Source organism: Stegostoma tigrinum, chromosome 10 (assembly GCF_030684315.1).
Source record: "Stegostoma tigrinum isolate sSteTig4 chromosome 10, sSteTig4.hap1, whole genome shotgun sequence".
In the NCBI taxonomy this organism is placed as follows: domain Eukaryota; kingdom Metazoa; phylum Chordata; class Chondrichthyes; order Orectolobiformes; family Stegostomatidae; genus Stegostoma; species Stegostoma tigrinum.
In genome coordinates, this window is record NC_081363.1 from 22,361,694 (window position 1) to 22,373,187 (window position 11,494).

General features: G+C 45.3%; 1 long non-coding RNA gene across 1 annotated transcript; it reads left to right on the forward strand.

The window, feature by feature from the left end:
* Positions 1-6,773: 6,773 nt before the first annotated feature.
* LOC125455800 (uncharacterized) lies at positions 6,774-11,494 on the forward strand. The gene is made up of 3 exons (XR_007248316.1): positions 6,774-6,872; positions 8,433-8,512; positions 11,077-11,494. It is a non-coding gene; the product is annotated as an uncharacterized LOC125455800 (long non-coding RNA).

Genomic DNA, 11,494 nt, shown 5'->3' on the forward strand with positions numbered 1-11,494 from the left:
AAAAATGTTGGGAAAGCAGGCAGTGATGAGACATAAAGCGTTTTCAGATGGATGTTGATAGGCTCAGAGAATGGGCCAGAGTCTGGCAGATGAAGTTTAATGTGGATAAGCATGAGGATGTCCATTTTGGCTGAAAAAAAATAAAAGGGCAAATCATATTTGAAATCGGAAGCAGATTCAAAACAGTCAGTACAGAGGGATCTGAGCATCTTTGTGGATGAGCTGCAGGTAATGGGTTGGCTGGTGTAGTAAATAACAGGAAAGGCAAATGATATCCTGGCATTTATTGCAAAAGGACTGAATTATAAAGTGTTGTTACAATTACATAAGGCATTAATGAGACATCTGAAATATTGTGTTCAGTTTTGGTCTCCCTTCTTGAGGAAGGATGTGGTGTTACTGGAGCCAGTTCACAGGAAGTTCACCAAGTTGATTCTAGGGATAAAAGGGCTGTCTTATGAGGAAGAGTTGAATAGCTTGGGATAAGACTCCCTGGAATTCAGAAGAACAAGGGAAGGATCTGATTGAGGCTTATAAACTGCTAAGGGAATTGATAAGTTGGATGATAAATAGATGTTCCTCCTTGTGGGACAGTCTCGAACAAGTATCATAGATATAGAATGAGAGGAGTTAGGTTCAAACCTGAGATGAGGAAAAGCTAGGGCGGCACTGTGGCTCAGTGGTTAGCATTGCTACCTCACAACACTAGGGACACGGGGTGGATTCCACCTGTGGGCAACTGTCTGTGTGGAGTTTGCACATTCTCCCCGTGTCTGCGTGGGTTTCCTCCAGGTGCTCCAGTTTCCTCCCCTAGTCCAAAGATGCACAAGTTAGGTGGATTGGCCATGCCAAATTTCCTGTAGTGCTCAGTGTTGTGTAGATTGGGGATATGATTCTGGGTGGGATCCTCTGAGTGTCAGTGTGGACTTGTTGGGCCAAAGGGCCTGTTTCCACATTGCGGGGATTCCATATACTTCCCTGAGAGGGTGTGAATCCAAGCCCAGAGTGCAGTGGAGGCAGAATCGATCAAGAAAGAATTGGGTACATTTCTGATGAGAAGCAACATAAATCGCTAAGGGAGTCAGACAGAGAAGTGGAGTTGAGACCAGGATAAGATTAGCCATGATCATGTTAAATGGTGGAGTGGGGCTGAGGGGCTGAATTGCCTTCTCCTGATCCTAATTCCTACTTCCCTATGTTCCAATAAGAATGTTTCTTGCTGTTTATCATACAAACTCATGGGAGGTCTGAAGGCAGTTATTCTGGTCCTGAGAAGTGCACAGAAATAAAGTTGCTGGAAAAGCTCAGCAGGTCTGAGCAAGAGTCACTGCACCCGAAACATCAACTCTGTGTTTTTCTTCAAAGATGCTGCCAAACCTGCTGAGCTTTTCCAGCAACTTTGTTTTCGTTCCTGATTTCCAGCATCTGCAATTCTTTTGTTTTTTTTACTGAGAAGTGCATAATCTACTCCAAATTACCCTGGAAGGTAAGATAACACAAATGTTTGAGCAACACCTGAAGAAGAGGTTTCATGCTGCAGCTATGCTGTAGTAACATGATAGTAATTACCACCAATAAAATGCTGCATTCAAACCAAAAGATCAGTGTGTCTATTATGTGGTAAATGATGCCAAGTATATCGGCAGTGCATCTTAAAGCCTGGCATATTGTACTAGAGATAATGGGAACTGCAGATGCTGGAGAATCCAAGATAACAAAGTGTGAGGCTGGATGAACACAGCAGGCCAAGCAGCATCTCAGGAGCACAAAAGCTGACGTTTCGGGCCTAGGCCCTTCATCTAACCAGTTTATCCCTTCAGCTGTTAACAAACAAACAATGTACTGACCATATCCAACCAATCAGCACTTGCAATACTCTCAATGTAATGTGTAATATTTGATGGGATTTTTCAAATTGGATAACATTCACTGCATAATCCTGGGCAGGCCAAGAATTGCAGTGTTAGGGCCCATAATCTGGTAGACCTGCATGTACTGAAAACAATCTATATTGATAAACACAACCCTGTTCTTTGCAGACAGAATATGTGCATGCACTGTGTCTTTTCAACTCAGCAAAACAGGTGACAACCATTCACTGATAATAAAATGTGAGGCTGGATGAACACAGCAGGCCAAGCAGCATCTCAGAAGCACAAAAGCTGACATTTCGGGCCTAGACCCTTCATCAGAGAGGGGGATGGGGAGAGGGAATTGGAATAAATAGGGAGAGAGGGGGAGGCGGACCAAAGATGGAGAGTAAAGAAGATAGGTGGAGAGAGTATAGGTGGGGAGGTAGTGAGGGGATAGGTCAGTCCAGGGAAGACGGACAGGTCAAGGAGGTGGGATGAGGTTAGTAGGTAGCTGGGGGTGCGGCTTGGGGTGGGAGGAAGGGATGGGTGAGAGGAAGAGCCGGTTAGGGAGGCAGAGACAGGTTGGACTGGTTTTGGGGTGCAGTGGGTGGGGGGGAAGAGCTGGGCTGGTTGTGTGGTGCAGTGGGGGGAGGGGACGAACTAGGCTGGTTTAGGGATGCAGTAGGGGAAGGGGAGATTTTGAAACTGGTGAAGTCCACATTGATACCATTAGGCTGCAGGGTTCCCAGGCGGAATATGAGTTGCTGTTCCTGCAACCTTCGGGTGGCATCATTGTGGCAGTGCAGGAGGCCCATGATGGACATGTCATCTAAAGAATGGGAGGGGGAGTGGAAATGGTTTGCGACTGGGAGGTGCAGTTGTTTGTTGCGAACTGAGCGGAGGTGTTCTGCAAAGCGGTCCCCAAGCCTCCGCTTGGTTTCCCCAATGTAGAGGAAGTCGCACCGGGTACAGTGGATGCAGTATACCACATTGGCAGATGTGCAGGTGAACCTCTGCTTAATGTGGAATGTCATCTTGGGGCCTGGGATGGGGGTGAGGGAGGAGGTGTGGGGACAAGTGTAGCATTTCCTGCGGTTGCAGGGGAAGGTGCCGGGTGTGGTGGGGTTGGAGGGCAGTGTGGAGCGATCAAGGGAGTCATGGAGAGAGTGGTCTCTCCGGAAAGCAGACAGTGGAGGGGATGGAAAAATGTCTTGGGTGGTGGGGTCGGAATGTAAATGGCGGAAGTGTCGGAGGATGATGCGTTTTATCCGGAGGTTGGTAGGGTGGTGTGTGAGAACGAGGGGGATCCTCTTAGGGCGGTTGAGGTGGGGGCGGGGTGTGAGGGATGTGTAGCGGGAAATACGGGAGACGCGGTCAAGGGCGTTCTCGATCACTGTGGGGGGAAAGTTGCGGTCCTTAAAGAACTTGGACATCTGGGATGTGCGGGAGTGGAATGTCTTATCGTGGGAGCAGATGCGGCGGAGGCGGAGGAATTGGGAATAGGGGATGGAATTTTTGCAGGAGGGTGGGTGGGAGGAGGTGTATTCTAGGTAGCTGTGGGAGTCGGTGGGCTTGAAATGGACATCAGTTACAAGCTGGTTGCCTGAGATGGAGACTGAGAGTCCAGGAAGGTGAGGGATGTGCTGGAGATGGCCCAGGTGAACTGAAGGTTGGGGTGGAAGGTGTTGGTGAAGTGGATGAACTGTTCGAGCTCCTCTGGGGAGCAAGAGGCGGCGCCGATACAGTCATCAATGTACCGGAGGAAGAGGTGGGGTTTGGGGCCTGTGTAGGTGCGGAAGAGGGACTGTTCCACGTAACCTACAAAGAGGCAGGCATAGCTGGGGCCCATGCGGGTGCCCATGGCCACCCCCTTAGTCTGTAGGAAGTGGGAGGAGTCAAAAGAGAAGTTGTTGAGTGTGAGGATGAGTTCAGCTAGGCGGATGAGAGTGTCGGTGGAGGGGGACTGGTCGGGCCTGTGGGACAGGAAGAAGCGGAGGGCCTTGAGGCCATCTCCATGCGGAATGCAGGTGTACAGGGACTGGACGTCCATGGTGAATATGAGGTGTTGGGGGCCAGGGAATTGGAAGTCCTGGAGGAGGTGGAGGGCGTGGGTGGTGTCACGGATGTAGGTGGGGAGTTCCTGGACCAAAGGGGAGAAAATGGAGTCCAGATAGGTGGAGATGAGTTCGGTGGGGCAGGAGCAGGCTGAGACGATGGGTCGACCAGGGCAGGCAGGTTTGTGGATTTTGGGAAGGAGATAGAAACGGGCCGCGCGGGGTTGGGGAACAATGAGGTTGGAGGCTGTGGGTGGGAGGTCCCCTGAGGTGATGAGGTCGTGAATGTTGTTGGAGATGATGGTTTGGTGCTTGGGTGTGGGGTCATGATCGAGGAGGGGGTAGAAGGTGGTGTCGGAGAGTTGGCGTCTGGCCTCGGCGATGTAGAGGTCAGTGCGCCATACTACCACTGCGCCACCCTTGTCTGCGGGTTTGATGGTGAGGTTGGGGTTGGAGCAGAGGGAGCAGAGGTCTGCCCGTTCTGCGGGGGAGAGGTTGGAGTGGGTGAGAGGGGTGGAGAGGTTGAGGCGGTTAATATCTCGACGGCAGTTGGAGATGAAGATGTCGAGGGAGGGTAGGAGGCCTGGGGGTGGTGTCCAGGAGGAGGACTTGTGTTGGAAGCGGGTGAAGGGGTCAGTGGAAGGAGGGTTAGGTTCCTGGTTGAAGAAGTAGGCATGGAGGCGAAGACGGCGGAAAAACTGCTCTATGTCCAACCGTGACTGGTATTCGTTGATGTGTTGTTGTAGGGGGACAAAGGTGAGCCCCTTGCCTTCCTGGACCTCTCAGTCTCCTCCTCAGGCAACCAGCTTGTAACTGATGTCCATTTCAAGCCCACCGACTCCCACAGCTACCTAGAATACACCTCCTCCCACCCACCCTCCTGCAAAAATTCCATCCCCTATTCCCAATTCCTCCGCCTCCGCCGCATCTGCTCCCACGATAAGACATTCCACTCCCGCACATCCCAGATGTCCAAGTTCTTTAAGGACCGCAACTTTCCCCCCACAGTGATCGAGAACGCCCTTGACCGCGTCTCCCGTATTTCCCACAACACATCCCTCACACCCCGCCCCCGCCTCAACTGCCCTAAGAGGATCCCCCTCGTTCCCACACACCACCCTACCAACCTCCGGATACAAAGCATCATCCTCCGACACTTCCGCCATTTACATTCCGACCCCACCACCCAAGACATTTTTCCATCCCCACCCCTGTCTGCTTTCCGGAGAGACCACTCTCTCCGTGACTCCCTTGTTCGCTCCACACTGCCCTCCAACCCCACCACACCCGGCACCTTCCCCTGCAACCGCAGGAAATGCTACACTTGACCCCACACCTCCTCCCTCACCCCTATCCCAGGCCCCAAGATGACATTCCACATTAAGCAGAGGTTCACCTGCACATCTGCCAATGTGGTATACTGCATCCACTGTACCCGGTGCGGCTTCCTCTACATTGGGGAAACCAAGCGGAGGCTTGGGGACCGCTTTGCAGAACACCTCCGCTCAGTTCGCAACAAACAACTGCACCTCCCAGTCGCAAACCATTTCCACTCCCCCTCCCATTCTTTAGATGACATGTCCATCATGGGCCTCCTGCACTGCCACAATGATGCCACCCGAAGGTTGCAGGAACAGCAACTCATATTCCGCCTGGGAATCCTGCAGCCATATGGTATCAATGTGGACTTCACCAGTTTCAAAATCTCCCCTTCCCCTACTGCATCCCTAAACCAGCCTAGTTCGTCCCCTCCCCCCACTGCAACACACAACCAGCCCAGCTCTTCCCCCCCACCCACTGCATCCCAAAACCAGTCCAACCTGTCTCTGCCTCCCTAACCGGCTCTTCCTCTCACCCATCCCTTCCTCCCACCCCAAGCCGCACCCCCAGCTACCTACTAACCTCACCCCACCTCCTTGACCTGTCCGTCTTCCCTGGACTAACCTATCCCCTCCCTACCTCCCCACCTATACTCTCTCCACCTATCTTCTTTACTCTCCATCTTTGGTCCGCCTCCCCCTCTCTCCCTATTTATTCCAATTCCCTCTCCCCATCCCCCTCTCTGATGAAGGGTCTAGGCCCGAAACATCAGCTTTTGTGCTCCTGAGATGCTGCTTGGCCTGCTGTGTTCATCCAGCCTCACATTTTATTATCTTGGAATTCTCCAGCATCTGCAGTTCCCATCATCTCTGACAACCATTCACTGGTTCATTTTTCAGGACAATGCCTTAACTGATCAGAATCAACCCACACGGTTTAAAAGTTAAATAAAGTTGGTAATTCATAGTCAATCATCATCAATTGTTGCCTTATCAATGGCAATAAAACCAGTTCCCAACTTTTCTTTCATATAGTATATCTGCAGGTTTTCCCCCACATTGATATTCTTGTGAGTTGTCCTGATGGATGCAAACTGAAAAGCTTTTCTAAAAAAGTTGTCAAATTATAGTATAATTATTTCTCTGCCAAGAAAACACTGACTCTTACATTTATTTCCTTATGGTTCTAATTAAAAATTTACGCAGAAATTTTCAGTTGTAATCATTTAAGAAAAACAACTGTCATTTTTCAGAGAAATTCACAGTGGTGAGGATACACTGAATTTCCAACAGCAGTGTGCGAGTTACCACTTCTTAGGTGAAGATTTCAAACAGATCGAGCAACACTTCACAATAAATAGCATGCATCTTCCAGATATTGACATACTGGATTGTTCATTTTCCTACATTATATATACTGTCATATCACGAACATATGAGACGTTCTGCCTTCATTGTTATTTAAGCCTGATTCTTCTCAAATTTCTTGTGCTCTGGCTCAAATTAACTGCAAACAAGAATGTTACTTTTTTCTAATTCATTCACAGGATGAAGGCCTCATTGGCTAGGCTTGCATTTGCTGACTAGAAGAATTTGAGCAACAAACATATTCCTATGGATTTGGAATCACATGTAGGCCAGACCAGGTAAGGACAGCAATTTCCTTGCCCGAAAGACACGAGTGAACCAAATGGGATTTTCCTGACTACTGACAATAGTTTCATGGTCATCAATAGAGTCTTAACTCCTCATTTTTATTGAGTTCAAATTCAACATTCTGCCATGGTGGGATTCAAACCCAAGTCCCCAGAATAGTCCCTGAGATACTGGATTAATATTGTCATATTAATATTGCTAAGCCATTATTTTTAGTTTTAATCTTGTTTTAAAATTCAGTATTGCAAACAATTCTCATAAGTAGCCATCACTTTGTATTTCTAAAGATGATTTTCATTTTCCTAGACAGTTGATAATTCCCAAGATTTAACCATATTTTATCACTTTATGATATATGGTTATCCGTTCCTTTCAGCAGGGATACAATGGTTCATTAGGTTGAGGCTTACAGGTTCATCTCTAGTTAATCCACTCAGATGGTTAGCCTGTGTATCCCCATGATGCCAACTGTGTAAAAAAAATGTACTAAACAGTGAAAAAGTAAGCAACAGTCGTAATGACATGACATATTACAGCAGTTTTAAGCTTTAATATTTCCTTGAGAAAATTGACAATAATAAATGATCCAATCTGTTGTGCTAAGCTATGCACATTAGCATGGCCACTTTCTTTTAAAAGAAATTGATCACTCATTAAAATTATCTTATCTGACTATCATCATAAAAGCTTTCAGTAGGATAGAAGTGACAATAATTTTGACTTGGTAGAGGTCTACAAAATGATCAGAAGAATGGATAGAGTAGACAGTCAGAGACTTTTTCCTAGGGTGGAGGTAGCTATTACGAGGGAACATAGTTTTAAAGTGAAAGGAGGTAGATACCAGGGAGAAGTCAGAGGTAGGTTCTTTACTCAAAGAGTGGTCAGGGCATGGAATGCATTGCTGGAGAGGGTGGTAGGGTCGGCTTCATTAGGGGCATTTAAGCGGCTGTTAGATAGGCATATGGATGATAGGTAGCGGTGGAAGTTAGATAGACCTTAGGTTTAGCGTAAAAGCTTGGCACAACATTGCGGGCTGAAGGGCCTGTACTGTGCTGTACTGTTCTATGTTCTATGATATTCAATTGGATTGGAATCTACCAGACTGAACAATCATTTTCAAGTTAATCTCATCCAAGATCTCACTAAATCAAGAGTGGTTTGAAAGTTAAGGCATATTAGTGGGTGGCTACTCATTGAACTAAATTTACCCTGTTTGATCAGATCCTACAAGATGTTTGTGCTTGAATTAAATAACTTGGTCCCTTCCTTGGACAACTGGCTGGAGGGTATAACTAAAACTTGTTTTTTTTACAAAATAAACCAGGACATTTTTTGCTAATGAAACTGTTTACTTTATACTTTGTGTGTCATGGACAAAATTTGACAAGCCAGTAATGTGTACATCTAAGGAGGAAATGCTGCATTGCTGTCAAATCAGTTTCAAATAAGCAACATAATTTGATTTTTTGCTTTATTTCTAGTAAATTCTTACAATGAAGCATGTAAACTTGACAGTAATCTGATTTTGTTGAATGCATATATTGCTTCAGGTGCAGAATGACAGGGATGGAGATCAATTATAAAGTGGATCAATGCTGTGGAAAGAAACAGGACTACAATATTGTATAAGGTATTTGGAGTTAAACCAATTACAGCACGCTCACCTGTTTTTGCAACCACTAAAATGTCTGCAACTGCATGATACCTCAATAATTTTTTCAGTCTTATTTGGCTATTGTTTCAGTGTGTCGATCTGTTTCTCCAATAAAATGCCATTCGCACTAACACAGATCACTCTAAATGGCATGATGTTGCTCATACTCAAGGCTACAGCTGCTATTCAAAAGCATCGCTTCATTGTTGTCAAGCAAAAGCTGGAAACAGCCAACTAGCAATACTGCCAGTCTCTTTCTCTAGATGCTGCTTTGGGTTTCCTCCGCATGCTCCGGTTTCCTCCCACAGTCCAAAGATGTGCAGGCTAGGTTCATTGGCCATGCTAAATTGCCCGTAGTGTTCAGGGATATGTAGATTAAGGGGATGGTTGTGGGTGGGATGCTCTGTTGGTCAGTGTGGACTTGTTGGGCTGAAGAGCCTGTTTCCATGCTGTAGGGATTCTATTCTATTCTATTTGATGATATGCTGGTATAAGAGTAGTGAAGGAGTGGGAGTCTTGTTTGAGATCCAAGTGAGGTTTACAATTATTATCTTTAGCAGGATGCAAGCAGAAATATTAATCAAACAACTCAACCATATGGGAGAAGGTGAAGATCAAAAGTTAATAAACTCAGGAAATCATTCAGGAAATCAGGGATTCACTAAGCTAAGTAAATAAAAGGAAATGTCTTGTATTTCCATAAAATAAAACAAAACTGTAAATGATGGAGATCTGAAAAAGGAAAACAGAGATTGCTGGAGAAACTTATGTCTGGTAGAATTTGTGATGAAAAAAACAAAGTTAACATTTTGAGTTCAATAACTGGTCTTTAGAACCCTTCGTCATTGATAATCTTGCATTTTAATAGTGCCTTTCACTTGCATATACCCTAAAGTACTTTCCAACCAATGGAGTACTTTGAACTGTCATCATTGTTTAAATGTGTGAAACTTTTGCAACATAATATAAATGAAATTGAGTAGACTATCTCATTTAACAAGAAACTAATTTTCTTCTTAGAGTCATAGAGTAATACAGCATGGAAACAATACCTTCAGCCCAACTCCTCCATGCTGACCAAATTTCCTAGACTGACCAAGCCCCATTTGCCTGCATTTGGCTTTTATCCCTTTGAGCCCTTCCTATCCATATGTCTTTTAAAGCTTGTAATTGTACCCACCTTCAACACATCCTCTGGCAGCTTGTTCCTTACACACAAAACCCTCTAAATGAAAAAGTTGCCTCTTTTAAATCTTTTCCCTCTCATCTTAAACCTCTGCCCTCCAGTTTGGACTCCCCTACCCTGAGAAAAATACCTTGGCTGTCTACTCTGTCTATGTCCCTCATGACTTTGTAAGCATCCATAATGTCACACCTCAGGCTTGGAAGCTCCATGGAAAAATCTCCAGCCTCTTCCTATAACGCAAACTTTCCATCCTGGCAACATCCTTTTAAATCTTTTCTGAACCCTTTCAGGTTTAACAACATCTTTCCTGAACACAGTTTTTGAAAACTGGCCTAACCAACGTCATGTATATGATATCTTAACTGCTCTACTTAATGCACTGAGCAACGAAGGCAATTGTGTCAAATGCCTTCTTCACCATCCTGTCTACCTGCAACTACACTTGCAAGGAACGATGCACCCACAGCCCTAGAGCCCTTTATTTGGCCACACACCCCAAGGCCCTGCCATTAACTCTATATGTCTTGCCTTCTCAATACGCAACGCCTCACAATTATCGAAATTAAACTCCACCTGCCACTCCTTGGCTCATTTGTCTATCTGATCGATGTTCCCCACACCATCATTTTCTTCTTTCAACAATACATATTCCAACTTGCTGACCTGAGGAACTCATGTAACATACCCCTATCAGAGCAATCCCACTTGTTCAATAGCCATTGTTAAATCAATTTTTCCTAGCCCTTCAACCTGTTGATAAATAGATTGTTCATGATTTACAACCTGTTGATGTGTTTATGTCAGTGCATAGCCCAGGGAATTCAGGACATCCTAAACAGCTGTGCAGTCAATGCTTTGTAGTCTTTAATGTTCTAAAGAAAATACAGCAGCCAATCTGTACATATGATGATTAGATAAGCTGTTTTTGTGATGTTAGCACAGGAGTGAACATTGTAAGTGGATGGTACCCAAAGTGGCTCTCGTCTCACTTTGCTAACCCTGGCTAAGGCTAGAAAATAACTTATAAAACTATGCAAGCATGCTTCTGCTGCAAGATACACCTAACGCAAAGAATCTTGATGTATTGCCATTTAAAAACACAATCCCACAAAGCAACCACAGGTGTGATTCATGTCCGATTACTTGCACACGTATTGGTGCCATCTTGGGTACTATTCAAATTTCTAGTACATTATGGGAAGGGGAAAACGCTTAAATGAGGTGAACCCCTGAACCTAGATAAAGGAATCAATTTGACACATATTGATAATATACCACCTGACAACATGAACAGAGTGGCCAAGTATGAAGTTAAAGATATCCCTTTTCACTAAACATTTCTCTCTGTGAGCAGATCAAAGGATTGGTACCCACAGAAATGAAGATAATGAAGACTGTGCAACTATGAAGGGAACTGAGTCAATGTTGCTGCTGAAGATGTAAATAGTGAGGCCCTTCTGTAACTCAGGCTTTGTTATTGATGTATTTGAGCATTATAATTATATTTGGCTTTCTTCTTGGCTGCAAGCAAAACTCCTTCACGTCTCCTACCTCTTCCAGCTTTTCAGTTATTCAGTGCTTCTGAACTGCAAAATCGTACAGCATGTTTGAGATTATAAGAAAAATTAAATTCAGCCAACATTGCACTGTAAAGTAATCCTTGATCTTTCCAAGTATTTAAAATATTTCTCCTGTCATCGACTGTGAATTTGTTGCTGTTCATGGTGTCAAGACGGGCCTTGTAACTTATTTGATCTATGGCCTGTTGTGTT